Source organism: Microcaecilia unicolor, chromosome 7, assembly GCF_901765095.1.
Source record: "Microcaecilia unicolor chromosome 7, aMicUni1.1, whole genome shotgun sequence".
Taxonomy (NCBI): Eukaryota; Metazoa; Chordata; class Amphibia; order Gymnophiona; family Siphonopidae; genus Microcaecilia; species Microcaecilia unicolor.
In genome coordinates, this window is record NC_044037.1 from 106,552,101 (window position 1) to 106,576,598 (window position 24,498).

Genomic DNA, 24,498 nt, shown 5'->3' on the forward strand with positions numbered 1-24,498 from the left:
TTATGTTCCTCTAATAAGTTAAATGATTAAGTGGATTTCTTGAAAGGATTTTATAAACTTAGGATGCATGACTAGAGACACAAACAAACACTTATTTATTCAATATCACAATTCCTCATGTTCAGCCACAAAACAACCTTTTAGGGTAGATAGTGTTCACAATGAGCTCCTTTTATTACCAACCAGATAGAGATAAGAGTTTTCAGTTCTGGCACAGTATAAGTCATCACAAGAACAAAATATAAGAAAACCAATGGGCTGAATTAGGGGCTTATAGCCCATTTAAGTTTAAACAAAAGAGATCTGCATGAAACAAAATATTCATTTTTATTTTGACTTATAAAACCACTTGCCCCTGAAACATGTTCAAAACAGAATAATCCTTTGTGTATCTAAAAATTAAACATCTACAAAACAGGTGAAGATGTGATTCCATGTGCCCCAATGAAAGGAGAGTTTAGTTTTACTTCCAATTAATTGTAATATATTCCATCATCTTTATAACACCAGGCTTCCCAAGGCAGATTACAACAACAGTTAAGATGAACCCATCAGGTAACAGGATATCTTCAATGAAATCTGACCATCTGTATTGTATAGAAGAACAGTGAAGAAAAATGAGTACAGAGTTTATAAATGCTGTTTCTACCAGCTACAATAATTTTTGAAGCTGTTTTAATGATATTCAATTGTTATTTCTTTTCTCCTCCACCTTTTAAGGCACTGCCTATCCAAGTGAAACAGCTTTAGACTTGTTACAGATGGACCAATAATAAAGAACGACAATGTGGATACAGCAGTTCATAGGTTTGCTTGCTTTAAGTGTATGGCAATGAAGGCTGCAAAAGTGGAAATAGATTAACCAAATTGGTTTCCTTGCTTACAATGGACTAGATAGCGCTCACTTCCACTCCTGTCTATCCAACCTCCTTGGGTGCAAAGAAGTAGGATGAAAACAGGAGACATCTAAGGCGGGATGACAAACCGAGTTGCTGCATCCACATTTTCGTTTTTTATTGTTGGTAGTACTTTTATTTAATCTTACTTACATTTTCAAACATGCCAGCTTGTGAAGCATAGTAATGGAATAAGTTTTTATAGGTAAAGTAGTAAGTTGTTTTATACATCGTAATCAGTGTGTCATTTGGAGGGGCTAGTTGTAGGGACACCCTAGCACTGTTATATTCGTGCTGAGATATGTTTTTCTTGGTAAAGGGCCTCTAAAACAGACATCATGTTATGAGAATCAGGCGCTCAACATTCAGAGTTTCTATTTATTTACGACATTTATATCTCACATTAAACATTAGGTTGAAACCTGTGAGCATTTAAAATCTTTTTTTCCCTGTGCTTAGATCAAAAGAAAAAGATGGCATGTAAGAAACTTGCTCCTTTTGTTTTGTGGATTGCAATGATGCACTTGATATTTTTTTTATTACTACTATTTACAGGACAAGTATTGAATGAGGGCAGAGCTACCTTCATGCAGAAGTCCAGAGTCAGTGTAAACATGCCAACATTATCCAGTTGAGCACATTATTAGCCACCAAGTTCATACAAAGTTAATTATGTTCAATGGAAAATAAATCTGTGGGCTCAGGCCGCTTGCTATGTGCATATTCCATCACCGTTTCATTATTGCTGCCAAGAATTACATATTAAGGGCATTTGCTCTAAACTTTGTTTTAATTTGTTTATCCAGCCCTTACATACACTTGGGTTTTGCTTTTAAACCCAAAAGTGAATCCTAAGGGTGGTTGAACAATAAGATATAAACTGTGTTGTTTCTGATTTCACTTGTTTTGGTCTGCTTTAGGTCCTTTTGATCTGTATATCTGCTGTCTGGAATTTTGGAAGATAGGAATGAGAAAATAAAATTAAGTTTTAGATGTACTTTGTAGAAGTTGTTTACTTTTGTAATGTGTATGGATGCCTGTTCTGGTGTATGCACGTGATAATATTTGAATAACTGTCTATACTTACGGCTATGATTTCCGAACATGTGGAATCATTAAAGGACAGACCTGGTGGTGGGGTATGTTTTGAACTTAATTTTAATACTGAACAATAATTGTGCAGATAGCATAGACATTTTAAAGAAGTAGAGGCTGGTGCAGTTTAATCTGTCATCGCAAATGCTTTCATGAATGTTTAAAATGTTCAACTGCTGGAGCTCACGAGCCTGAACAAGTATGGAGGCATAGAGCCTTCGCTCCGCAGGATCTCCAATTAATTTCTTTGTCATATGGACTAATATCTTACAACAATCATCATCTTTCATTGGTGAAATGTCAAATCCCAAACAACATCAAAAATCAGAACCCTCTTCACAACTGAGACAAGCGTGTTATTCTTGAATTCCCCTCACTGAGTAAACATGATCCCGGTAAGTCTGAGGACTGCCTTGAAGCAAGAAATATTCCAAATAAAAAAGACATAATAAAAGATAACTCTGATACTCTGGCTGAAATAAAGCTGAGATGCTAAATACGAATCAGAAAATATCATCACTTTCAATCAGTGTTGAAACTCATGACAATAAACTTAATGCACATGACTCACAACTACAAGTCCTACCTCGTGTTCACAAATCTATCCTCCATTTTGAACGCGAAATAGAGGATTTGAATAATTGCTTAAGAAGAAATATTTTCCATATTCTTGGATTACCAGAAAGCACTGAAGGACCAGATCCTCTCTCTCTTTTTAGAGAAATGGATTCCACAATTCCTTCAATTATAATTTTCATCCAAATTGGAACTAGAAAAGGCTCATCGGACTCCTTCCTTTATTCCAGCCGGATCAAAATATCCTGGACCGATCATCACAAAAGGGCTCTTACCAGCATACCAGCATGATACTTCAAGCTGCTAAAGCACTGCTAAAATATGAAGGACATACTATAATTACAGTAATGGATCTTCACAAATGCACAGTGCAACGAAGGATACGAGTTCTCTTCCTCCATCCACTTTTGCGCAATGTGGGCATAAAATATGGCTTCTTCTTTTCAGCAACGTTAAAAGACCCAGATCTCCTCTGTGAATATTTGGATCAACATGGAAAGAAGGTAAAATTATGTAACATACCTGATAATTTTCTTTCCATTAATCCTTATAGACCAATCCAGAGACAGATGGGTTATATCCCTCCTCTAGCAGGTTAGATAGAGAGCAAGCTTTGAGCTCCCTATATATGGTCACAAGCAGTCACATGATCCTCAGTATGCCGATATCAAAGCTCATGGTCCTTGCCAAATTCTCCTGTGACTGACAACTCATTCACCTTACAACCGCCAAAGCGGGAGGGACCCTGCAACTGCCAAAGCGGGAGGAACGTGCCTTAATTGATTGCTCAATTACCCTGCAGCCGCCCAAGGCGGGAGGCACTTAAGCAGCTCACTAAAAACAGATTTGCCCCAACTCCAGGCAAATCATACAAACCTGAACTTGTTGAAGTTGAACTTGAGTCGAACTTAAATTAGAAGTTGACCTTGAATTAGGAATTGAACTTGATCGACAATATAAGCTTGAATCTGAAAAGATATAAAACACAAGTAAATAATTACACAGCAGATTTCTGGGAGGGGCTCTGGATTGGTCTATAAGGATTAATGGAAAGAAAATTATCAGGTATGTTACATAATTTTACCTTCCATAGCATCCTATAGACCAATCCAGAGACAGATGGGATGTACCCAAGCAGTACTTACCCAGGGTGGGAATCAGAAAACCCCAGGATGCAAGACCGAGGCGCCCAACGCCACATCAGCTCTCGCAGCCACACCCAAGCAATAATGCTCGGAAAAGGAAGAATCGACGACTAGGTCGCCGATCTACAGACTTCTTCCAGAGAAATCAATCTCGATTCTGCCAAAGAGACCGCTAGAGCTCTAGTGGAATGAGTCTTGAACTGAGCTGGCGGCACTTTACCCGAGAGAATGTATGAAGCGGCTATAGCTTCCTTGACTCAACGAGCCACTGAAGGCTCGGAGGCCTCCTGACCTTCCCCAGGTCCAGTGTGCAGCACAAAAAATGAACCGACTTTCGGAAATCATTCATCACCTCCAAGTATCTGGAAAGAACTCCCATAACATCCACAGCACTCAAGGTTTGAAACTCCCAGGATACTCCTCTTTTTGGCAGGAAGGCATACATAACTGCTGATCCCGAAGAAAGCCCAACACCATCTTCGGCCAAAACGAAGGAACTGTGCGTATAGAGATACCTGCTTCGGAGAGAGGCAGAAAGATATCCCTTCAAGACAAAGTTAGAAGCTCCGAAACTCTTCTGGCCGAAGAGAGTGCCACCAAAACCTCAGCCATTAGAATTAGATCCTTCAGAGACAGCCGAGAAAAGGCTGAAACGGCGGTTCTTGCAAGACTCTCAGCACCATCTTAAGAGTCCAAGAAGGAAAAAAGGAGCGCCGAGGAGACCGAAGCTGAAAAACCCCTCTCAAAAGACGCACAACCTCTGGCTGAGAGGTAAAGGAAACAACCTTCACACACCCTCTGAAAAAAGCCAAAGCCGGTACCTGTACTCTAAGAGAACTTAGAGAGAGACCCTTTTTGCGAGTCCCTCCTGGAGGAAAGTCAAAATGGCATCCACCGACGCCGAGGCGGGAGAAAAGGAACCTGCCGCCCACCAGGAGTCGAAGACGCGCCAACTCTGACGAACGCTGTTGACATGGAGCGCATCCTCGCTCTCAACCTAGTAGCAAGAATGCGGTCTGAAAACGCATTGCTCTTCAATCGTGCTCTTTCAAAAGCCAGACCATAAGACCAAAGGGGGATGATCCCATTAAAATAGGCCCCTAAAGTATCAGGCGTTAACCTTGGGTAGCCACAAGGGCTCAAACATTAGCCGAAACATAACCGGATATCACGGGCGTCTGGGCCAATTAGACCCACCATAAATACTCGCCCCGGATGTCAAACTATTGTACCCAGGAAACTGCCCAGCATGGGCCCAAGGGGAACCCATACAGGAGCTCGCCCACATGCAAGGCTGAAGGATGACATTAATTCCCAGAGACTGAAGCTCCTGGCCTCTGCTGAAGAATCGCGGAACCTTGGAGAAGGCGTTTGTTGCTATTAAACCCATGGTCGGTAGGCCCCAGCAACTCGGGAACCACGAGAATGTCCTGACTAAAAGATCCACTCTCCCGGATCCTACACCTGTTGACTGAGAACATCTGAGTCAACATTCCGAAATCATGCCATGTGTGCCGCCGACAGCTGTTCCAGATGCTTTTCCTGCCGAAAGGCCGAAGCTTATCACTTCTCTGACTAAAGGAGTACTCCTGGTACCTCCGTGACTGTTGATATATGTCACAGCCCTCGCATTGTCGGAAAAGACTCGTACTGACTTCAGAAACAGCAGTTGCAGAAAGTCCCGAAGAGTCAGCCAATTCGCCCTCAATTGCAAGAGGTTGATAGACCACCACGTCTCTGCCGGAAACCGAAGTCCTCGAGTTATCCTTTGCAGGCAAAGTCTGTAACTGCTGCTGCCCAGCCTCTGTAAAGAGAACTCTGCCTTATCGAGTGTCGAAGATCACTCCTAGAAATTCCAGAGATTGACAAGGGTTCAGCTGACTCTTCTCCCTCTTCTCCAGATTGATGAGCTAACTCAAGGAGCGCAACAGAGAGCGAGAGAGAGACCTCTGTCCGTGTCTCGTACACCTTCCTCGAAGGATTGGACCCGGATCAACCAGTCATCTAGGTACGGATGAACTTGAACCACTTCCTGCAAAGGAACGCCACTATGACGACCATCACTTAGAGAAGATCTGAGGCGCTGTAGCCAGCCCGAAAGGAAGGGCCTGGAACTGGAAATGGCGATGCAGTACCGGAAAGTGGCAAAACCGCTGATGAGAAGGCCGAACTGGGATGTGCAAAAAGGCCTCTTTTATGTCCAGGGCAGGCAGAAATATTCCCTTCTGCACGGCGGCAAAAACCGACTGGAGGGTCTCCATCCTGAAGTGGCATACTCTGAAGATCCTGTAGACTCCTTAGAGAACAAGAGACCAAGAAGAACTTCCGTTCCTCGGCACCACAAAGTAGATGGAATAGTGCCATGAGCCACGTTGTTCCACTGGAATGGGAACGACAGCGCCAATTTGTATCAAATTGCCCAGAGACAGCTTGAGCTGCACGATTTCGTAAAGACTTGCACAGAGAGGCCGCTTATAGTTCCTTCAGAGGATGGCCTCCAGCTTGAAGCCATCTCGGAAAATCCTGAGAACCCAGCCGTCCATTGTATTCTGGCCCACTCGCCCAGAAACAAGAACAGCCGCCCTCTCAAAAGTCTGGACTAAGGGCCAGGACCCCAACATTGGGCGCAAGGCCCTGGGGGAGCTGTGAAGGAATTCCGCCGGAGCGACAGTCTCCACAAAAGGACTGCTGTCTCTGAGGAAAATGCTGTCTGTAAATGGGCCCAGACTTGCCCGGGTGATACCGATGGGCAGCTCTAAAACGGCCCCTAGATGAGTCCGCACGAGAATTCACACTGGTTCTGACCTCTGTGAGACTGATGCCCTTGGCATCACCCAGCACGGGTCAAAAGAAGAGCTTGCCATAAATGGCAAATTGCCAAACGGGACTTCGACGCCTGGTCGGATGCCCAAAGGTGAAACCATAGCCTCCCCCGGGAAGGCACGACAAGTCATGTCTGACTCCAGAGTCTGTCCCGCCGCCATCAAATCCTCAGCAAAGGAAGGCGGTACAACGCAGTGAGACACACCCTGGCCACACAGGAGCTGGACACTGCAGCCTGCCTACCCAAGGCGGCTTTTTTTTTCTTTTTCTTTTTTTTAAAGGAGGCCTATAGCCACCTGTCCTGCGGGCCCCTTCAGGGCGCTGACCCCAGGAAAAAAACAGTTTCTTGGTCACTGCTGTAAAGAAAGTATCCACGGTAAGTAGGCGGAAAGCCTAAACCTTAGTAGCCCGAATGCCTGACTCCAGAGTCCCAATGTTCTAGAAACAAGCCTTCCATAGCCACATGCAGTTAAAAAACACTAGGCGACCGCCTAGCGGCTAACACAAACGAAGGAGTCACAGAGGAGGAAGACTTACCTTCAGGAGCCACAAGATTAGCAGCTTCATAGCCCGCACAATGAGATATGCAATTTCTCCTGTCAAAACAGCTGGGCAGCAGAATTCTCTTCTCTCAGAGAAGATCTCACTTCCAGCGTTTCCACACGAAAATGCTGGGTACGTCAGAAAAGCTGCCCTCATTTAAGATCTATAGGAAGGGGGGCCATGCTAAGGCGTTTCTGAACGGCCTCAGCTAAGGTGCTTTGAACGGCCTCAGCACCTCTTCTGCCAAGACAGCCCCAGCCCTTGAAAACAGAAAGGCCTGGAGCCTCAAAAAACACCAATTTAGGGAAAAACGAAGCTCCCTGCTCCGTTCTACATAGAAAAAGGGCTCAGGAGGAAAAGGGCTCTGAAACGCATAATGCAGCGGCAAAGTCTCAAAACACGGAGCTGCGCGCAACTAAGATGGTGCCCGTTGCCTCACCCAGAGGAGGAAAGCGCGGGAAGAAAAGGCGCTTCTTTAGAATTAGACACCTTTCCCAAACCTCCCGTCTTTAGGGTGGCTTGCGTTCCCTGAGCGGCCTCGAAGAAAGGGTGGCCAACACAGGATAGGGAACTACAGCGGCCTGGAAATAAAGAGTGTCAGAGGCGGCCTCGGGGGAAGGGCGCTAAACGCGGCTCGAGCGGGCAACAATGGTTAGGCGACTGGCACGGCAGACGCTCCTAAAATGGAGTCCAAAGAGTGGGAAAGTGCGGTCTACCCTGCAGAAGGCCTCGCATCCCCCGTCGCCGCGCGAATGCGGTCCGGAGAGCCAGCGCCGCGCTACCCATACCGGGAACAACCCCCTCCCGCTTAAAAGTTTTCAGTACCTGAAAAAAAACCAGAGCTGCAACGAATCTGTCCTGAGTGAGCTTTTCTGAATCCTTTTTTTTTTAAACGCCTCGAGGAGAAAAACTTCAAGTTGCACTGGTTCCAGCAGGAGGGGGGAGAAAGGGAGGGACCTGGCACCACCAGGTGTCACCACTCGATCCCAAGCCTGGGAGAGTCCTCAACCCCGGGGTTAACTCAACTACACCCACCGAAGTAGGAGAGGAGACCCAAGCACTCAACTGCACCTACAAAGTAGGAGAGGAGATTCAAACAAGCTCAACTACACCTAAAAATAGGATAGGAGCGAAGCAGAGCTGCTGAGCTGTGACCATTGACCTGCTAGATAGAGATAATACTGAGGATCATGTGACTGCTTGTGACCATATATAGGGAGCTCAAAGCTTGCTCTCTATCTAACCTGCTAGAGGAGGGACATAACCCATCTGTCTCTGGATTGGTCTATAGGATGCTATGGAATGGAAAAGCCAAATGATCATTCATATGCTTCCTAATGATCTGTATCCTTCTGCTGGTATTCAGATTTTGAACTTAACAGTGATAAGATCGTATACGGGGATCCTCTGGGTTATATGTTCAGCTTGATTGACCTCCCTCCCAGATACTCCAGAAAACCGTCACATACTTATCTTAATCTCCACTATCCTAAATGCAAGAATCTAAGATATAAATTGCTCTTCGCCTCCTCTTTCTGCTTCATGAGCCCTCGTTACTGGAATGCTCTGCCTCCAGCATTAAAAGAGACCACTGACCACATTCAATTCAAGAAATTTCTCAAAACTTATCTATGTGAAAAAACCTACTCCTCTGTTACTTAATTCCCTGCTGTCCTACATTTGTCCTCCCTGTTGTCTTCCCCCCCCCCACCCCCCAAAAAAAAATGTTCCTTGCTCTCTATTCCGCCATTGTATTCTTATGTTGTTCCTTCCATAAAGCGAATGCTACATACCTGTAGAAGGTATTCTCCGAGGACAGCAGGCTGATTGTTCTCACTGATGGGTGACGTCCACGGCAGCCCCTCCAATCGGAAACTTCACTAGCAAAGTCCTTTGCTAGTCCTCGCGCACCGCGCATGCGCGGCCGTCTTCCCGCCCGAAACCGGCTCGAGCCGGCCAGTCCAGTATGTAGCAAGACAATACACTTCAAGGGAAGACACAACTCCAAAGGGGAGGCGGGCGGGTTTGTGAGAACAATCAGCCTGCTGTCCTCGGAGAATACCTTCTACAGGTATGTAGCATTCGCTTTCTCCGAGGACAAGCAGGCTGCTTGTTCTCACTGATGGGGTATCCCTAGCCCCCAGGCTCACTCAAAACAACAACCATGGTCAATTGGGCCTCGCAACGGCGAGGACATAACTGAGATTGACCTAAAAAATTTACCAACTAACTGAGAGTGTAGCCTGGAACAGAACAAACAGGGCCCTCGGGGGGTGGAGTTGGATCCTAAAGCCCAAACAGGTTCTGAAGAACTGACTGCCCGAACCGACTGTCGCGTCGGGTATCCTGCTGCAGGCAGTAATGAGATGTGAATGTGTGGACAGATGACCACGTCGCAGCTTTGCAAATTTCTTCAATGGAGGCTGACTTCAAGTGGGCTACCGACGCAGACATGGCTCGAACATTATGAGCCGTGACATGACCCTCAAGAGCCAGCCCCGCCTGGGCGTAAGTGAAGGAAATGCAATCTGCTAGCCAATTGGATATGGTGCGTTTTCCTACAGCCACTCCCCTCCTATTGGGATCAAAAGAAACAAACAATTGGGCGGACTGTCTGTGGGGCTGTGTCCGCTCCAGATAGAAGGCCAATGCTCTCTTGCAGTCCAATGTGTGCAGCTGACGCTCAGCAGGGCAGGAATGAGGACGGGGAAAGAATTTTGGCAAGACAATTGACTGGTTCAGATGGAACTCCGACACGACCTTTGGCAGAAACTTAGGGTGAGTGCGGAGGACTACTCTGTTGTGATGAAATTTGGTGTAAGGGGCCTGGGCTACCAGGGCCTGAAGCTCACTGACTCTACGAGCTGAAGTAACTGCCACCAAGAAAATGACCTTCCAGGTCAAGTACTTCGGATGGCAGGAATTCAGTGGCTCAAAAGGAGGTTTCATCAGCTGGGTGAGAACGACATTGAGATCCCATGACACTGTAGGAGGCTTGACAGGGGGCTTTGAGAAAAGCAAACCTCTCATGAAGCGAACAACTAAAGGCTGTCCTGAGATCGGCTTACCTTCCACACGGTAATGGTATGCACTAATCGCACTAAGGTGAACCCTTACGGAGTTGGTCTTGAGACCAGACTCAGACAAGTGCAGAAGGTAATCAAGCAGGGTCTGTGTAGGACAAGAGCGAGGATCTAAGGCCTTGCTGTCACACCAGACGGCAAACCTCCTCCAATGGAAGAAGTAACTCCTCTTAGTGGAATCTTTCCTGGAAGCAAGCAAGATGCGGGAGACACCCTCTGACAGACCCAAAGAGGCAAAGTCTACGCCCTCAACATCCAGGCCGTAAGAGCCAGCGACTGGAGGTTGGGATGCAGAAGCGCCCCTTCGTCCTGTGTGATGAGGGTCGGAAAACACTCCAATCTCCACGGTTCTTCGGAGGACAACTCCAGAAGAAGAGGGAACCAGATCTGACGCGGCCAAAAGGGAGCAATCAGAATCATGGTGCCTCGGTCTTGCTTGAGTTTCAACAAAGTCTTCCCCACCAGAGGGATGGGAGGATAAGCATACAGCAGGCCCTCCCCCCAATCCAGGAGGAAGGCATCCGATGCCAGTCTGCCGTGGGCCTGAAGCCTGGAACAGAACTGAGGGACTTTGTGGTTCACTCGAGATGCGAAGAGATCTACCAAGGGGGTGCCCCACGCTTGGAAGACCTGGCGCACCACTCGGGAGTTGAGCGACCACTCGTGAGGTTGCATAATCCTGCTCAACCTGTCGGCCAGACTGTTGTTTACGCCTGCCAGATATGTGGCTTGGAGCACCATGCCTTGACGGCGAGCCCAGAGCCACATGCTGACGGCTTCCTGACACAGGGGGCGAGATCCAGTGCCCCCCTGCTTGTTGACATAGTACATGGCAACCTGGTTGTCTGTCTGAATTTGGATAATTTGGTGGGACAGCCGATCTCTGAAAGCCTTCAGAGCGTTCCAGATCGCTCGTAACTCCAGAAGATTGATCTGCAGATCGCGTTCCTGGAGGGACCAGCTTCCTTGGGTGTGGAGCCCATCGACATGAGCTCCCCATCCCAGGAGGGACGCATCCGTGGTCAGCACTTTTTGTGGCTGAGGAATTTGGAAGGGACGTCCCAGAGTCAAATTGGAGCAAATCGTCCACCAATACAGGGAGTCGAGAAAACTCGTGGACAGGTGGACCACGTCCTCTAGACCTCCTGCGGCCTGATACCACTGAGAGGCCAGGGTCCATTGAGCAGATCTCATGTGAAGGCGGGCCATGGGAGTCACATGAACTGTGGAGGCCATGTGGCCCAGCAATCTCAACATCTGCCGAGCTGTGATCTGCTGGGACGCTCGCACCCGCGAGACGAGGGACAACAAGTTGTTGGCTCTCGTCTCTGGGAGATAGGCGCGAGCCGTCCGAGAATCCAGCAGAGCTCCTATGAATTCGAGTCTCTGCGCTGGGAGAAGGTGGGACTTTGGATAATTTATCACAAACCCCAGTAGTTCCAGTAGGCGAATAGTCATCCGCATGGACTGCAGGGCTCCTGCCTCTGATGTGTTCTTTACCAGCCAATCGTCGAGATATGGGAACACGTGCACCCCCAGCCTGCGGAGTGCCGCTGCTACCACAGCTAGGCACTTTGTGAACACCCTGGGCGCAGAGGCGAGCCCAAAGGGTAGCACACAGTACTGGAAGTGGCGTGTGCCCACCTGAAATCGCAGATACTGCCTGTGAGCTGGCAGTATCGGGATGTGTGTGTAGGCATCCTTCAAGTCCAGAGAGCATAGCCAATCGTTTTGCTGAATCATGGGGAGAAGGGTGCCCAGGGAAAGCATCCTGAACTTTTCTTTTTCGAGATATTTGTTCAGGGCCCTTAGGTCTAGGATGGGACGCATCCCCCCTGTTTTCTTTTCCACAAGGAAGTACCTGGAATAGAATCCCAGCCCTTCTTGCCCGGATGGCACGGGCTCGACCGCATTGGCGCTGAGAAGGGCGGAGAGTTCCTCTGCAAGTACCTTCTTGTGTTGGAAGCTGTAAGACTGAGCTCCCGGTGGACAATTTGGAGGTTTTGATGTCAAATTGAGGGTGTATCCCTGCCGGACTATTTGCAGAACCCACTGATCGGAGGTTATGAGAGGCCACCTTTGGTGAAAAGCTTTCAACCTCCCTCCGACTGGCAGGTCGCCCGGCACGGACACTTGGATGTCGGCTATGCTCTGCTGGAGCCAGTCAAAAGCTCGCCCCTTGCTTTTGCTGGGGAGCCGCGGGGCCTTGCTGAGTCGCACGCTGCTGACGAGAGCGAGCGCGCTGGGGCTTAGCCTGGGCCGCAGGCTGTCGGGAAGGAGGATTGTACCTACGCTTGCCAGAAGAGTAGGGAACAGTCTTCCTTCCCCCGAAAAATCGTCTACCTGTAGAGGTAGAGGCTGAAGGCTGCCGGCGGGCGAATTTGTCGAATGCGGTGTCCCGCTGGTGGAGAGACTCTACCACCTGTTCAACTTTTTCGCCAAAAATATTGTCCGCACGGCAAGGCGAGTCCGCAATCCGCTGCTGGAGTCTATTCTCCAGGTCGGCGGCACGCAGCCATGAGAGCCTGAGCATCACCACACCTTGAGCAGCGGCCCTGGACGCAACATCAAAAGTGTCAAACTCCTCTGGCCAGGAATTTTCTGCACGCCTTCAGCTGCCTGACCACCTCCTGAAAAGGCTTGGCTTGCTCGGGGGGAAGAGCATCAACCAAGCCCGCCAACTGCCGCACATTGTTCCGCATGTGTATGCTCGTGTAGAGCTGGTAAGACTGGATCTTGGACACGAGCACAGAGGAATGGTAGGCCTTCCTCCCAAAGGAGTCTAAGGTTCTAGCGTCCTTGCCCGGGGGCGCCGAAGCATGTTCCCTAGAACTCTTAGCCTTCTTTAGGGCCAAATCCACAACTCCAGAGTCATGAGGCAACTGAGTGCGCATCAGCTCTGGGTCCCCATGGATCCGGTACTGGGACTCGATCTTCTTGGGAATGTGGGGATTAGTTAAGGGTTTTGTCCAGTTCGCAAGCAATGTCTTTTTTAGGACATGGTGCAAGGGAACAGTGGACGCTTCCTTAGGTGGAGAAGGATAGTCCAGGAGCTCAAACATTTCAGCCCTGGGCTCGTCCTCCACAACCACCGGGAAGGGGATGGCCGTAGACATCTCCCGGACAAAGGAAGCGAAAGACAGGCTCTCAGGAGGAGAAAGCTGCCTTTCAGGAGAGGGAGTGGGATCAGACGGAAGACCCTCAGACTCCTCGTCAGAGAAATATCTGGGGTCTTCCTCTTCCTCCCACGAGGCCTCACCCTCGGTGTCAGACACAAGTTCCCGAACCTGTGTCTGCAACCTCGCCCTGCTCGACTCAGTGGAACCACGTCCACGACGGGGGCGTCGAGAGGAAGACTCCCTCGCCCGCATCGGCGAAGCTCCCTCCGCCGACGTAGTCGGGGAGCCCTCCTGGGAGGTGGCCGCGGTCGGCACCGCACGCGGTACCGACGTCGGGGACCTCAACCTGGGCGATGGGCCAGCCGGCGCCACGCTCGACGGTACCGGAGGCGCAAGCACCGCCGGTACCGGAGGGGTAGGGCGCAACAGCTCTCCCAGAATCTCTGGGAGAACGGCCCGGAGGCTCTCGTTCAGAGTGGCTGCAGAAAAAGGCTGAGAGGTCGATGCAGGCGTCGACGTCAGAACCTGTTCCGGGCGAGGAGGCTGTTCCGGGCTGTCCAGAGTGGAGCGCATCGACACCTCTTGAACAGAGGGTGAGCGGTCCTCTCGGTGCCGATGCCTGCTGGGTGCCGAATCCCTCGGCGACCCAGAGCTCTCGGTGCCGACACGGGGAGGAGACCGGTGTCGATGCTTCTTCGATTTCTTCCGAAGCATGTCACCGGAGCTCCCCGGCACCGACGAGGAGGACGTAGAATCCATCCGTCGCTTCCTCGGGGCCGAGACCGAAGAGGGTCGATCTCGGGGGGGCTGTACCGCAGGAGCCCTCAGGGTAGGAGGAGACCCACCCGAGGGCTCACCGCCACCAGCAGGGGAATGGACAGCCCTCACCTGCACTCCACTCGATGCACCACCGTCCGACGACATCAGGAGACGAGGTCCCGGTACCACCGACGTCGATGCAGCTATCCGATGTCTCGGCGCCGATGCAGAGGCCCGATGCCTCGATGCACTCGATGCAAGGGCGGCCGAGGAAGATGGTCTGGACGCTGACGACGTCGATGCACTCGAAGATCCCGGTGCCGATGCCGACGAAGAGCCCGAGAACAACACGTTCCACTGGGCTAGTCTCGCTACCTGAGTCCGCCTTTGAAGCAGGGAACACAGACTGCAGTTCTGAGGGCGGTGCTCAGCCCCCAGACACTGAAGACACGACGAGTGTCGATCAGTGAGCGAGATAACCCGGGCGCACTGGGTGCACTTCTTGAAGCCGCTGGAAGGCTTCGATGTCATGGGCGGAAAAATCACGCCGGCGAAATCAAAAGCCGAAATGGCGAAAATTGAAGCACCAAAAATTTAGAGGGAGAAAAATCTCGACCGAGGCCGAAAGAGGCCTACCCCGACGACGAAAGAAAACTTATCGGGGCAAAAAGCTGGAAGTACGGGGAGGATTGACACGAAACCCGGGGAGGGTTTCCGGAGCACTTCCCGCACTAGAAGAAAGCTTTTCCGAAGAAAAAACACGCTCAAAAAAAACTTTGGACGCGCGAGGTCGACTCTCCGGGGCTCGACACGGCGAAAAAACGACCGTACCGAGTGCGGACAAAAGAAGACTGGCCGGCTCGAGCCGGTTTCGGGCGGGAAGACGGCTGCGCGCGGGCGCGCGAGGACTAGCAAAGGACTTTGCTAGTGAAGTTTCCGATTGGAGGGGCTGCCGTGGACGTCACCCATCAGTGAGAACAAGCAGCCTGCTTGTCCTCGGAGAAATGTTGTTAGCCACACAGAGCCTGCTATATTGGGAATATATGGAATACAAATGTTCTAAAATAAATAAATATTTTTCTTTTTTTCTCTCAGATTGTTCTACACCTGCCTGTTTTCAGGAGCATATTCAACATTATACATTCAATTTTCATTATATACTGACTTATTTTTTAGACGGACAAATCCATTTGTTTTTGAATTTCTTATACTTTATTGATATACATGCAGACTCACAGCAACCTAATCACTTTACACTTTGGAGTAAATCTCCCAATATTAGTTTACAGTTATCATTTGCAAGGAATATTGTTGATTAGACTTTTATCACTTACTTGTTATTTAACATTTGCTTACCTGCAATGAGAACTGCTAAACCTTATTTAGGGGGTCCTTTTACTAAGGTGTGCTGAAAATGGCCTGCAGTAATGCAGATGCGTGTTTTGGGCGCACGCAGAATAATTTTTCAGCACACCTGCAAAAAATGATTTTTTAAATTTTTGACGAAAATGGATGTGACAAAATGAAAACTGTCGCATGTCCATTTTGGGTCTGAGACCTTACCGTCAACCATTGACTTAGCGGTAAAGTCTCACGCAGTAACCAGGCGGTAATGACCTACGTGTCAAATGCCACTTGGTGCGTGCCCAATACACGCGTCCGAAAATAATTATTTTTTGGACGTGCCAAAAATGAAATTACCACAAGAGCCATGTGGTAGCTGGGTGGTAACATTTTAGCGCACGTAGACGCTCAAGCAGCTTAGCAAATGGGCCCCTTAGGAATACAGTCCTAACTTTTCTAACCAATATTTGTTAACTTTTATTACTTTTTGAGAAAAACTTCATTTGTTCTCATAAAGCTAGCTTAGCATACTTCCATATTCAAAATATCTCTAATGCATAGTATTTCACTTAATTCTAGCTGTGTCTTACTGATCTGCTCATATTAGTTTACAATTTTTAGTCCAAGGTTTTTACTTAAAGTTAATTGAAGGTCCTGTGGTGTATGCTGCTTGTCTTAGTCTTGTGCTGGCACACACAATGTTATGTAATGTTCTGTTTTGCGTTGTTAATTCTTGTATGCATGAGTATCCACTATATTCTAGAACAAATTTCACAAGGTGAAAATCAAAATCCACCATGTGCTTTTCTCTGTGACCTTTTCCCCTCTTATCTTACTAAAACGTCTCATCAATCTTTAAACATTATATCCCTTAATATTAAGGGATTAAATAACTCATTCAAGAGACAAAAATTCTGGTGTTACATCACCAATCACTGGATAATTTTTCTCCAAGAAATGCACTTAAATTTCAATAATACTCATCTCCTTAAACACAAATATTACACTTTTGCAGCTGCTTCCCCTGCTTTCAACAAAAAGAATGGCACAGCCATTTTCTATAAAACTTCTCTTCCTATACAAATTAATTCTATACATACAGACATAGGTGGGAGATGGATATGTCTTCTCAGCTCACTGTTTAATTCTCCTCTCCTTTTCTGTAACATTTATGCTCCCAATAATGACAATCCATCTTTCTTTACCAAGATAATGAATACTCTCCTACAATCTCCGATGCTTATCCGCTTGACGCGTCATGCGAGCAGAGGTTAATTGCAGTGTCTTCTGGATAGAAGACCAAATAGACTGGAAAGAGGGTACTGCTTTGGCTGCCGCTGGGACATCGTAGTTAGTCTTCAATGGAAACGGTATGCGAGGGTGTCTTCCATACACTATGAAAAATGGAGAAGCCCCTGTCGCTGAGCTCTCTCTAAAATTATGGGCAAACTCTGCTCAAGGAAGCAACTGACTCCAATCATCATGATCGTCAGTGACATATATTCTAAGGAATTGCTTCAAGCTTTGATTGAGGCATTCCGTTTGACCGTTGGACTGAGGGTGATATCCAGGGGAGAAATTTAGTTTTACCTCAAGGTCCTGATTCAAGGCTTGTCAAAACTTGGATACAAATTGCACTCCACGGTCAGACGTAATTGATTCTGGTAAGCTGTGGAGACAAAAAATAAACATGATGAAGTACTGAGCAAGCTTCACAGCAGACGGGAGGCTAGACAAGGGTACAAAGTGGGCCATTTTAGAAAAACAGTCTACCACGACCCAAATGGCAGTATATCCTTCAGACGTAGGCAGGTCAGTAATGAAGTTCATGGCTATATGGGTCCATGGTCTCTCAGGCACTGGTAATGGCATGAGGAGGCCCTGGGGTCTTTGCCGATCAGCCTTATGCTGAGCACACTCTGGACAAGTGGCAACAAATTCTTGCACATCATGGTCAAGTGTAGGCCACCAATACCTCTGCGAAATGAACCGTTTAGTCCCCAGAATACCTGGATGTCCAGCAAGTTGAGAGGCATGACCCCACCGAAGTACTCTTTCTCTCAACCGAGGTGGTACAAATGTCATACCTACAGGCATAGAAGCCAACTCTGTGGGTGCTTGAGCACCCCCAATATTGAGAAAATTGCTTGTAGAGGTCCAGTGAGGGGTTATTTCCATTGGGCTTAGCACCTGCAATAATTTTGAAAAGTTGGCTCCTATGCCTATGGGTACCACAAGCATCATAGCTGGAATAATGGCAGCTGGTTCAATTACATGTTGCAGAGGTTCATCTTCTAGGTCCGATTCTAAAGATCTAGAGAGCGCATCCGCCTTGGTATTTTTCTCTGCCAGACGGTAGGTTAATATGAAGTGGAAGTGAGAGAAAAATAATGGCCACCGGGCCTATCGAGGATTCAATCTCTTCGCTTCACGCAGGTAAACCAAGTTCTTGTGGTCAATGAATAAGGTGAAAGGTTCTTTGGCTCCTTCCAAAACATGTTGCCACTCTTCTAAGGTTAGCTTGATAGCCAAATGTTCCTGGTCACCAATGGCATAATTCTTCTCTGCTGCAGTATATTTTTTGGAGAAAAAGGCACAGGGGAGAAGTTTCCCGTTAGAGTGGACCTGTGACAGAATTGCCCCTGTGCCAACTGAGGACACATCCACTTCCACAAAAAATTTCCTGGCCGGATCAGGATGTCGTAACACTGGCGCCACGACAAAAGTCCGTTTAAGATTTTCAAAGGTCTCATAAGCCTCTGGTGACCAATTCCGGGAGTCAGCATTCTTTCTGGTCAGACCAGTAAGGGGAGCGATCAGTGACGAATAATTGTGGATTAACTGCCTATAATAATTTGCAAATCCCAGGAAGCGCTGCAACGCCTTACGCCAGTGGGCTGTTGCCATTGCAAAATCGAGGTCAGCTTGCTGGGATCCATCCGTAGACCTTGGTTCGAAATGATATATCCAAGGAAAGGCAGCTCAGACCGATGAAACTCACATTTCTCTAGTTTCACATATAATTGGTTCTCTCTTAACCGTTGTAATACGGTCTTCACATGTTCATAATGATCCTCTGCTGATCTAGAGAATATTAAGATATCGTCTAGATAGATCATTACGAATTTGTATAGGAGGTCTCTGAAAATGTTGTTCATAAAGGACTGGAAGACCGCTGGGGTGTTAGCCAGGCCAAAGGGCATCACCAGGTACTCATAGTGCCTGTCACGGGTGTTAAATGCGGACTTCCACTCATCACATTCTCGGATCCGAACAAGGTTATAGGCCCCTCTGAGATACAGATTGGAAAATATCCAGGCTCCTTGAAGTCGATCAAACATCTCAGCAATTAGGGGTAAAGGATACTTGTCCTTTCGCGTAATAGCATTGAGTCTCTATAATCAATACATGGGCGCAACCCTCCATCTTTCTTCTCCACGAAGAAAAACCCTGCGCCCACTGGCGACTTAGAAGGACGAATGAACCCTCGAGCAAGGTTGTCCTGTATATACTGGGTCATGGCTTCAGTTTCTGGACAGGAGAGAGGATGTACGCGGCCACGAGGGGGTTCAGCTCCCGGTACTAGGTCAATGGCACAATCATAGGGTCGATGAGGAGGTAAAGTCTCTGTTCGTTGTTTAGAAAACACATCTTTAAAGGACTTATACCTGTCTGGTAACACTAAATTGGCTTGGGCCAGAGGAAGCAGCGCTGGTACTGGAGAGACTTTGTCCAGACAGGCTTTATGGCTGGCTGGACCCCATGCTGCCAACTGAACCTGGTCCCAATCGATGCGGGGGTTATGCAAGCGAAGCCAGGGTAATCCTAGAATGATGGACTCACTGGCTGACGGAAGCACGTAAAAGAAGATAATTTCCTTATGTAGGACTCCAACCCGTATCATCATAGGCACAGTCCTGGCGTGTAACACTCCTTGAACCAGTCCCAATGCCGCTGAGACAGAGATGGGGTGAGGCAATCCTTCGACAGGAATTTGATGACTCCGCACCAAATATTTGCTGATGAAATTGCCCCCGCACCAGAGTCGACTAGAGCTTCCAGGCAAGGTGTACCCTTGACAGACAACAAAACGGGAAGCAAGACTTGCATCCAGGGAGAAAAAGACTTCGGCCCCGATACTGCTTCCCTGGCCGGGATCAGGGCTGCTGCTTTCCTGATTTCCTTCTGTTCGGGCAACCACGGACAAAGTGACCCTACCTGTCCCTCCAACTACCGCCCCATTTCCCTCCTACCCTTCCTCTCCAAGATATTTGAACGCGCTGTTCACAGCCGTTGCCTTGATTTCCTCTCCTCTCACGCCATTCTCGATCCACTCCAATCCGGCTTTCGCCCCCTACACTTGACGGAAACGGCACTTTCAAAAGTCTGTAATGACCTGTTCCTTGCCAAATCCAAAGGTCACTACTACATCCTTATCCTCCTCGACCTATCCGCCGCTTTTGACACTGTCAATCATAACTTACTTCTCACCACACTGTCCTCACTCGGGTTCCAGGGCTCTGTCCTCTCCTGGTTCTCCTCTTATCTCTCCCACCGTACCTTCAGAGTACATTCTCAGGGTTCTTCCTCCACCCACATCCCGCTCGCTGTTGGAGTTCCTCAGGGATCCGTCCTTGGACCCCTTCTTTTCTCAATCTATACCTCCTCCCTGGGTTCTCTAATCTCCTCCCATGGGTTCCAATATCATCTTTATGCTCATGACACCCAGCTTTATCTCTCCACAACAGACATCACTGCAGAAACCCAGGCTAAAGTATCGGCCTGCTTAGCCGACATTGCGACCTGAATGTCCAACCGCCACTTGAAACTGAACATGGCCAAGACCGAGCTTGTCGTCTTCCCTCCCAAACCCACTTCTCCTCTCCCTCCACTCTCTCGGTCGATAACACCCCCATTGTCCCCGTCTCATCTTTGACTCCTCCCTCTCTTTCTCTGCGCATATCCAGCAGATAGCCAAGACCTGTCGCTTCTTCCTCTATAACATCAGCAAAATTCGCCCCTTCCTGTCTGAGCACACCACCCGAACTCTCATCCATTCTCTCATTACCTCTCGCCTTCACTACTGCAACCTACTCCTCACTGGCCTCCCACTTTGCCATCTATCCCCCCCCTTCAGTCCGTTCAAAACTCTGCTGCACGTCTTATCTTCCGCCTGAACCGGTACACTCATATCACCCCTCTCCTCAAGTCACTTCACTGGCTTCCGATCAGGTACCACATACAGTTTAAGCTTCTCCTTTTAACCTACAAATGTACTCGATCTACAGCCCCTCCCTACCTCTCTACCCTCATCTCCCCTTACATTCCTACCCATAACCTCCGTTCTCAAGATAAATTCCTCCTGTCGGTATCCTTCTCCACCACCGCCAACTCCAGGCTCCGCCCTTTCTGCCTCGCCTCACCCCATGCCTGGAACAAACTCCCTGAGCCCATACGCCAGGCCCCCTCCCTGCCTATCTTCAAAGCCTTGCTAAAAGCCCACCTCTTCAATGTCGCCTTCGGCACCTAACCACCATACCTCTATTCAGGAAATCTGCCCCTACTTGACATTTTGCCCATTAGATTGTAAGCTCCTTGGAGCAGGGACTGTCCTTTTTCTTAATCTGTACAGCGCTGCGTAACCCTAGTAGCGCTCTAGAAATGTTAAGTAGTAGTAGTAGTAGTTGACTCCACAATAAAGTCAAAGCCCCTCGGAGCGTCTTTGTTGCTTCTCCTGAGCTGAAGTAAAGACACGATCAACCTGCATCGGTTCTGGCCCATCTTGCAATAGCCAAGACTGGGTTGAAGGGCCCATATGTGGTATCTTCGAGTCAGCCCCTCCAAACCGCTGACTGGCGCAACGCTCACAGGCACGCTCCCTGAAACAAATGCCCACCTGGGTACAGAGACGAATGAGGTCATCCAGGTTGGAGGGCAGCTCCCGACCCGCAAGTTCATCTTTGATAATGGAAGATACCCCATGCCTGAATACAGCCGCAAGACACTGATTGACTCAACCCAGTTCTGCTGCCAGGGTCCGGAATTGAATGGCATACTCGCCCAGGGAAAGTCGACCCTGATGCAGATTCAGAAGTTGAGTTGCTGCCGAGGAGGCCTTCCCGGGTTCTTCAAAAATCAGCCGAAATTGTTTCAGGAACTCTGTCAAATTTTCTAGTATAGGGTCTCTCTTTTCCCATAGCGGGGAGGCCCAGGCTAGGGCAGGTCCCGAAAGCAGGTAGATGATGTATGCCACCTTCACCCAGTCTGAGGAAAAGTCACGGGCCTGCAGCTCAAAGATAATTTGGCATTTATTTAAGAAGACCTGACAGGTTCTACTATCACCATCATAATTAGGAGGCTGAGCCACCCGAATACCTAGGCCACCCATCATGGGTCCCGATGGCCCAGGAGTTGGAGGAGCCCCACTAGCCCCAGTAGTAATAAGAGTGTCTACTCGTTGATTCAGGGCATCAACAGCTCCCATTACTTGTTGTAACTGCGCATGCAGTTGCTGGAGTAACTGCATAGCAGTGGGCTAAGCCGAGCTCATGGCTTTGGCGTTCTGTTAGTCTGGTGTGAGCCCTTGGGCCCTGGCCGAGGCCTAGTGCAGGGGTTAGGCCAAGGCCAAGGGCGGGTCGACCAGGCGCTACACTACCCCAGCTACCAAGCCCTGTACACACACACGCAGCAACCAACTTGCACCACAGAAAAGGGAAGATAGGGCAATCAGGCGGGCCTCACGGCCTAACTGGAACCGATTCACTCAGAATCAAGCATGCGTGCCTGACGGCCTAACTGGAACCGAGTCATACTTAGGGAGGGGTGAAAGAGATTAAACAAGGGATCCCCCACGGGAACCAGAGCACCAGCAAACCCTTCGGTGCTGGTAATCAAGAAGGAAGGGAAGCATACACAGAAACCAGTCAAGCTGTAGCCCACCACACACAAAAAAAGTGAGGGACTGTCATAAGATACTGCAGAAAGAGACCCTCAGCAAACAGGGAAGGGAAAAGTCTGCAAAACGGAGTGCAGAGCCTAACACACACACCAGCACAGGGCTCTATAATACAGGAGGTAATACAACAAAGAAAGGACTGAACCAGTCACACCGGGAACTGCAGTAAACAAAACTGCCAGAAGCAGAGAAGCTCTGCAGACAAAGGGTTAAACCACGGTCAGCATACGGACAGTGACTAGAGGCAGGGAACACTGCAGACAACCGGTAATCGGGAGTACAATGAAAAAACAACCAACCAACCCCCACGGAGAGAAACAAAGGACAGGACCTGCCAAGCAGAAACAAACACTGCTGGAAGGGAACTCTGAAGGGAAGCAAAACAAACAGACTGGAACAGAACGAAGAGGGACTCACCACATGGCACCAGAGCCAAAGAGAGAAACCCAGGTGTAGTGAGAAAGGTAATTTGACACACGTAGGCAGAGACAGAGCAATAGAAAACTGCAAGCCAGCATAGGAGAACAACTCCACACAAGCACAGAGCACAGGTAAGGCTTCAGCAGAGTCGGAGAAAACGCCAAAGCAGGGGATGACAGGAGGGGTGAGCTTAAGTAGATCAGACTGACATCAGCCCAGTCCCTGATGGACCAATCAGGAGCGGTCCCAAGCATTCCCCTGTCTGACTAGCAGAAATACCAACAGACTCATAACACCTGCAATTGGAATGTTCTATAAACCATCTCCTCAATTACCACAAATCCTTCCTTAAAGAACGTACAATGGAAGTTTTCATCTTAGAGACTCTTCACTGCTCTCATTGTGCTTCGATCTACTACAAGACATTCAATTAAATAAAAGAAATTATAGCCTGGCCACTCAACAAGTATGGGAAAAGGATTTGAACACCCACATACCAGAAGAATCATGGAACTCATTTTGGATCCAAGGCCTTAGAGTCTCTATGTGATCTACAATCACACAATCCTGCAGTGGACTTCATAAAATGTTCCCAGGTACATAGCTCCCTTACCTTGTGTGCTGAGCCCTCCAAAACCCACTACCCACAACTGTACACCACTACAATAGCCCTTACGGGTGAAGGGGGGCACCTAGATGTGGGTACAGTGGGTTTATGGTGGGTTTTGGAGGGCTCACTGTTTCCTCCACAAATGTAACAGGTGGGGGGGGGGGGGGGGGCTGGGTCCGCCTGCCTGAAGTGCACTGCACCCACTAAAATTGCTCCAGGTACCTGCATACTGCTGTGATGGACCGGAGTATGACATCTGAGACTGGCATAGAGGCTGGCAATCAATGTTTTTTTGAGGGTGGGAGGGGGTTGACCACTGGGGGAGTCTCAGGAGGTCATCCCCAATTCTCTCCGGTGGTCATCTGGTCATTTCGGGCACCTTTTTGTGCCTTAGTCGTAAGAAAAACACGACCAGGTAAAGTCATCCAAGTGTTCGTCAGGAACGTCCTTGTTTCTTTCGATTATGGGTTGAGGACATCCAAGTGTTAGGCACACCCAAGTCCCGCCTTTGCTACGCCCCCTTGAACTTTGGCCGTCCCTGCGACGGAAAGCAGTTGGGGACGTCCAAAATCGGCTTTTGATTATACCTTGGGAGAAGGACGTCTATCTTCCGATTTATGTCGAAAAATGGGCGTCCTTCTCTTTCGAAAATGAGCCCAATAGTATAAGAAATATGAAAATATTTACGTTGTACGTTCCAGAAATCTCGAAAGTTGTTAAAATGGGAAAATTTAAGATAATTATTTATTTAGTATATAACTCACAAAGGTCAACCTCTTTGTTATCTGAGAGTACTTATACTTTGATCCTGGATAAACACTCATTGTACTCATGCTTTCTCTGTAGTACTTGTACTGTTCTTGTTACTATTATACATTTGTGACTTGTTTATGCCTGAATTTAACTATATATTTTTGTAATTTTCAATTATACTTTATAATAAACAAATAAATAAATAAATAAAATGTTCAATTGCGGCTGCCTGTTTGTGTTACTGTTGTAATATTAACAAAGGTCGGAGGCTATGAGCCCCTCTATTTCGAATCGAAAAACCAATTCATGTGAGCAAATCAAATCGAAAAATGTTTAAGTGAATCGGACAGCACTAGTATTAAGTCCAATATAGAGGG

General features: G+C 48.3%; 2 protein-coding genes across 5 annotated transcripts in view; one reads left to right on the forward strand and one right to left on the reverse strand.

The window, feature by feature from the left end:
* Positions 1-24,498, reverse strand: part of HIRIP3 (HIRA interacting protein 3) — a 156,311-nt gene that overhangs the window by 130,527 nt on the left and 1,286 nt on the right. The gene's annotated exons all lie outside the window — the stretch shown is intronic.
* INO80E (INO80 complex subunit E) overlaps positions 15,599-24,498 on the forward strand; it is a 94,277-nt gene continuing 85,377 nt past the window's right edge. Inside the window, exon 1 of the mRNA XM_030208723.1 lies at positions 15,599-15,603. The gene's annotated coding sequence lies outside the window, so the exon portion shown is untranslated. The remainder of the gene's footprint in view (positions 15,604-24,498) is intronic.